This window comes from Gekko japonicus, unplaced genomic scaffold, assembly GCF_001447785.1.
Source record: "Gekko japonicus isolate JY-2015 unplaced genomic scaffold, Gekko_japonicus_V1.1 scaffold1583, whole genome shotgun sequence".
Taxonomy (NCBI): Eukaryota; Metazoa; Chordata; class Lepidosauria; order Squamata; family Gekkonidae; genus Gekko; species Gekko japonicus.
In genome coordinates, this window is record NW_015167096.1 from 338362 (window position 1) to 344286 (window position 5925).

Genomic DNA, 5925 nt, shown 5'->3' on the forward strand with positions numbered 1-5925 from the left:
GGAGCCTGACCAGCTAATGTTTCTTTACTTCTCATTCCCCAGACATCCTTAAAAACACTGTGGCAATTACCCAGTGGAGCTTCCCAAACTCAGAGAGTCTGCAATAAGGTGAAGTGCTGACCATGGGAATTGGGAAAGGATCTTCCCTCAGCTTCTGCATCCTAAAGCCACCACCTCACCTTGCCTCATGGTAGACCCAGCCTTGATGGTTGCTTGTACCGGGCAAACTATGGATTCATTATGTGAATGTGCCATTTTTGTTTGTTTATGTACATATTCATTGTGACCACTTTCATGTAATGGGCAGTCAGTGTTAATTTTACAGCAGGGATCCTCAAAGTTTTTGAACCTGTGGGCAGTTTTGGACTATTGAGAGGGGGTGCTGATGAGCACTGCTTCAAATGGCTGCCACAGAATGTTGATCAGACCCAAACGGTGGAGATGAACAGAATACCTCCCTTCTCATACCACCTGAGAAGAAGGAAAGCCTGAAGGGGGAATGGAGCCATAAACTGAGTAAGGAACACCCAAGTGTTTTATTAGTTCTGATCCTCCTGTGGAAAACCCTTTCATTCCCATGAGGGCAGCCAATAGGAAGCCTTGCCTTACAATGGCCCCACCCACTTTCTGAAAGGCTCAGATGGTGCCAAGGGAAGTACTGGTGGACAATGTTCCTTCTAATTCCCCCCCCCCCGAGTGGACCAGTTCACATCCTGAGCAGAATATAACTGCTGTAAACATAAAATGGTCAATGGGCAGTGCAAGACCATGTGCAGCTCCAGATTGCTGATGAGCAGGGCTTCCTGTGTTAATGAGTGTGCTGATGCGCACAACTTAGAGAGAACACTGCTGGTGGGTGCCATGGGGAACCCTGTGTTACAGCTTTATTTGTTTCATGCATGGTATTTTTTGCTGAATGCAGTTTTTATGCCATATCTATGTAAAGACAGATGTCAACTTTAACATCAGTTTTACTACCAGGTTGCATTATTTTGGTCTGGGGGAAAAAATGAACTCAGTTTTTTCTTGAGCACAAAGAAACCACCAACCAAAGAACACCATAAAATATACTTTCAAGTCAAACCAGAGTAATCACAAAATTTGGTAACACGCCAAGATTATTCATCTATATTCAGATGGATAAGAAAAAATATAAGGTCAAAGCACAAAGGGTAAGAGAAAACCAGTAGACTTAATCTACTTTGTTTCCACAGAGAGTCACCTGCATTACCAAGAGTTTCGCTCAAGGTCCTGCAGAAGACATGTGGTGCAATTTGTTGTCAGGTCCAGAAACTGGTCTCCTGGAATCTTAGCCACAAAAATCATCTTTTCTTCCTATCTTCTCATGGAATCCCCATGTAATTAAGTAATGCATTCTGTGAAACTACCATACTAAACTGTCTAAAGCTTCAATGAGTTTATAGTAATACAACACATAGTACAGGTCTGGAATAAAGTGCCACACATCTTGAAAATTAACATCTTAAAATAGGTGTGTACAAAACTCCTCTGAGATTTTTTTCCTGAATTTACAGAGGTTTTTTGTTTCCTTTATCATTGCTTGTGTGTTTTTTAAACATTTAAATTTGGTCCTAGGATATAATCAAGATTTGGAATGGTATGGTATTGCAAGAGCTCATCAGATCTCAGAAGCTACCACCAAGGAAGACGCCACAAAGGAAAGCAATGGCAAACTTGCCTCTGCTTCTCACTTGCCTTGAAAACCCCTTTCTGGGGTCGCCATAGGTCTGCTGTGACTTGACAGCACTTAGGTACATGGGATATTACTGGAGGGCTCCTGCTACAACAAGGTTGCTGAAATAAAGCTAGTATGGGTCTGGCCAGTGTTGGATGGAAGACATCCTGTAAAATGCAATGAGATATAATAGAAGAAATATGCTAAATAATTTTTCTTGAAATTTGGTGGCATTTCTCATCCCATTAGTTTGACCCCCAAATGGTAATAGACCAAAGCCAATATTCTCCAGGTTTGGGTTTTTTTACCCAAATGTGACAACTTCAGAGAAACTTGAGAGAAACACCTAAATCCTTAATCCTACTTTTTGGTGCTTGTTTACAGCCATTCCTTTCCAGTGTTTTCTCCCTCCAATACTCTGTAGACATTTCCCCCCTTCATCTCCTTGCTCCTAGACAATCAGGGATCATACAGGCCATGACTCAGTGGTAGAGTCTCTGCTTGGTATGCAGAAGGTCCCAGATTCAATTCCCAATGTCCCCAGGTGAAGGAATGGGCAATAGGTGATGTGAAAGACCTCTGCCTGAGACCCTGGAGAACTGCTGCTAGTCTGAGTAGACTCTACTGACTTTCATGTGGCAATGGTCTAATTCAGTATAAGACAGCTTCATATGTTCTACTTGGTGACATCATACCTCTATATAGTCAATCAAATTGGTAATTTGCTGACATCACTCAGAGGCAATGGAGCCCATTATAGAGTGAATAGTGATTCCTATACAGATCACATGAGTGATTTCTAGGCAATCAAGGTTCCCTCCTAGAAATAATCAGTTTCTCCACCATGTTGTCAAAGGCTTTCATGGCCAGAGTTAATTAGCTGTTGTAGATTTTCCGGGCTGTATGGCCATGGTGTTGTCATTGTGGTATCTGCCACTTTGCCAGCAGTTGTGACTGGCATCTTCAGAGGTATAACACAGAAAAATGTGTTATACCTCTCAGAAAGTACTCCATCTTTCTGTGTTATACCTCTGAAGATGCCAGTCACAACTGCTGGCAAAATGTCAGATACCACAATGACAACACCACAGTCATACAGCCCAGAAAATCTACAACAACTAAATTCTCCACCCGTCTGCAACAAAGAAGTGTCCAAAGTCTTTCTGAGAATGACAAATATTTCCACAAAATGTGTCTGTCAATTTCAGCTCAGAAACTTTCTTCCGCAGACTTTGACTACCAAAATCAGTGCATCCCGAGCAAAGTGTAACCTGCATTCTTGTTTTCTCTCAGTCTCAGGTAATGATTTGTGGAACCCCACTGAGAAATTACATTAGTGTTATTGAAGCTCTTATTGCTTCCCTCAAATCCTTTGGATGTCCTGTCCAAGTAGGAACCTGGAAATTTACCTCACGGCTTGGGATGATATTTAATAGCAATTCCACTTGAAATCAAACCATTTGCATGTCAAGCCAAGTACTCAAATGAACCAGTGAAGGTGAATGCTTCTCTGTTCAGAGTGCAATGTGATCACACATTGTAAGCAGCATCCTCAAACACTTGACAGTTTTTCAGTTTTTGTCAAGCACTCAAAGTTGTTCTGAACTGTACTGCAAATGGTTTGCACATGTGCCCTTCATCCTCACCCATCTGCTGCCCACCCAACTTAAGGAGACACCAGAAATATTTTTGGTTGCCTCGATCCTGCTGGGATGGTGGTAAAGAGCTATATGTTTTGTTTCTCTAGGATTCCAGGCCCTGTAATTTTCCTTGCCAGATCCCCCAAGCCTATTGTATCCAAGTACTTTGACTGTTCTGAACTGGATCACAGTACTTCACCATTCTTGCCCTGCCACAGGGGGGTTGTAATTCGGACCTGTCCAACATGGTGAATGCCATTAACTGACAAATGCGTCTGAGTGCAGAGGAGCTAAGTCCATAGATTCAAATTATAGTGGCATTTAAATGATGTGCCACCTGCCCAAGCAGACCAGTACATTAGGAATATCTACTCAGAGTGGCGACCTGGCCAGCCACCATGCTGAATGCCACCAACAGGGTAGGCACAAGACTACTCAGGAGGCTGCTCATTTAAAATGGTGAACAATTCATCAATTCAATCACACGGGACTCTTGAGTCAAGAGGAAACAGTAATTGCGAGCAAAGCAAATTTGATTTTCAAACGCCTTATTGGCAATAATTGAATCTACTCTAGAATGAGCACAGCACTTTATTAGCACAGAGGCATAATACCCTTTCTGAGGTAGTCGGGAGACAGATCTCTGCTCGCCACCATTCCTAAGCATTGCTCCTGATTCACTCGCTGGGTTGATTTAACCAGTGAGTCTTAAGATGTGTGAAAAGTCCAGAGCAGATGGAAGCCATAGATTGCGGGGAATTATATATATATATATATATACACACCCCCCCGCAGGAGTCCTCAATTAATCATAATCAAGTTTGTGTACATTAGATGCTTGCAGGGCACTAACAATGATGTATAAAGGGAGGGGGAAGAGAGTGTTTCCCTGAGGCTGTTTGGGAGACACAAAAGCAATAAAAGAGCTTGCCTTATAATAATGCAAAGATATATGACTCTACTCTATAAAAGCATTCCTTTAGCATAGTGTAAAAAGAAAAGCATTTCACTAGATTTATCAGCATCGACGCCTCTAAATTCAAGAGGAATTAGAGGCCAATGCACCCTCAAGACAATGAGTAAAAGAGAATTCGGGTTGGATCCAGACTAAATTTCCCAATGGCAGAATGGAACTCCAGCTTCCCGCCTCCCAATGCAGCCCACTGATCTCCACAAAATGCTGTTCCTGGGGGATGTGGGACCTGGACATGAGTGGGATCTGTGGTGGGAAGGGGAATTTGGTGGAAACTGACCATTTAGTCTGGATCCAACCCTTACCTTTGTGAATTACCTTTTTGGGTTTTTTTCCTTAGGAGTCTATGAAATACTCTGAAATGAACACAGAAAGCTTTCTTTGTTCTGAATCAGACCCACTGGCCCATTGAGCCCAGCATTGACTACTCTGGCTGGCAGCAGCTTCCCAGGTCTCCGTTAGACAGAAGCTGCCTGAGATCACTGTTGCTGGAGCTGCTATGACTGAGCCTGGAGCTGTACCTGTGTCTTGCCACCAGAAAGTGATCCCTCCTTGAGCCAGTGTGATGCACTGCTAGAGTGGCAGAGTAGGGTCTGGGAGACCCACATTCAAATCCCCACTTGGCCGTGACGTTTGCTGGGTGACTATGGGCCAGTCAAACACTCTAAGCCTAACCTACCTCACAGGATTATGGTGAGGATAAAATGGAAGAGGCATCTCCCTTAGTTCCTTGGAGTGTACTAAATAAGTAAATAGGTGAAGCTGCCACAGGTTGAGCCATAAATTTTTTTTTGCATTTATCCCAATGCTATCTACATTCACTGGCGGCTGCTCTTGTAAGCTCAAGCAGAGCTCTTTGCCAGCCCTGTTAACCTGAGATTCTTGGAATGTCTTCATCAGGGGAAACATGGGACCTTCTGCATGGGTTCTGCAACTGGGCTGTGGGTTCTTAGACATAAGTAGACAATCCCCATCAAGGAATCAAGCACCAGTAACCCATGTGACAGGAGTCCTGGCCACTACGTTACTGAATTCAGATTTATGGCTGTGTCAGCTACTGGTCATAAGAAAAGAATATGAATGTATGACACAGTATTAAAACATCCAGAACAAGAATACAACATAATTGGGGAGGGGGCTGTGGCTCAATGGTAGAGCAGTTGCTTGGCATGCATAAGGTCCCAGGTTTAGTGCCCGGCATCTCTAGCTAAAAGGACAAGGTAGGAGGTGATGTGAAAGACCACAGTCTGAGACCCTGGAGAGCTGCCACCAGTCAGAACAGACAATACTGACTTTTACAGACCAGTGGTCTGATTCAGTATATAAGAACTTCATATGTTCATAATGGGTGACGAACAAAATCAAAATCTGTAAGAGACAAAAATGGCACCCAAAACAATAACAGATTGATTACAAGCCAAAACAGTCAATCCAGACGGTATTGTATAGCAGTGCTGGAACATCTACCAGTTCAGTTCACATTCCACTTTCTGAATGTGTGACTGAACCATCCTTCAGTTGGTGGCAGGTGACCTAAGGTGAAACCTGAGTACCGTTGTCTGTTTATTGCACTACACTTATTGCAACAAGCAACAGATTCATACAGTTGGCAGGAA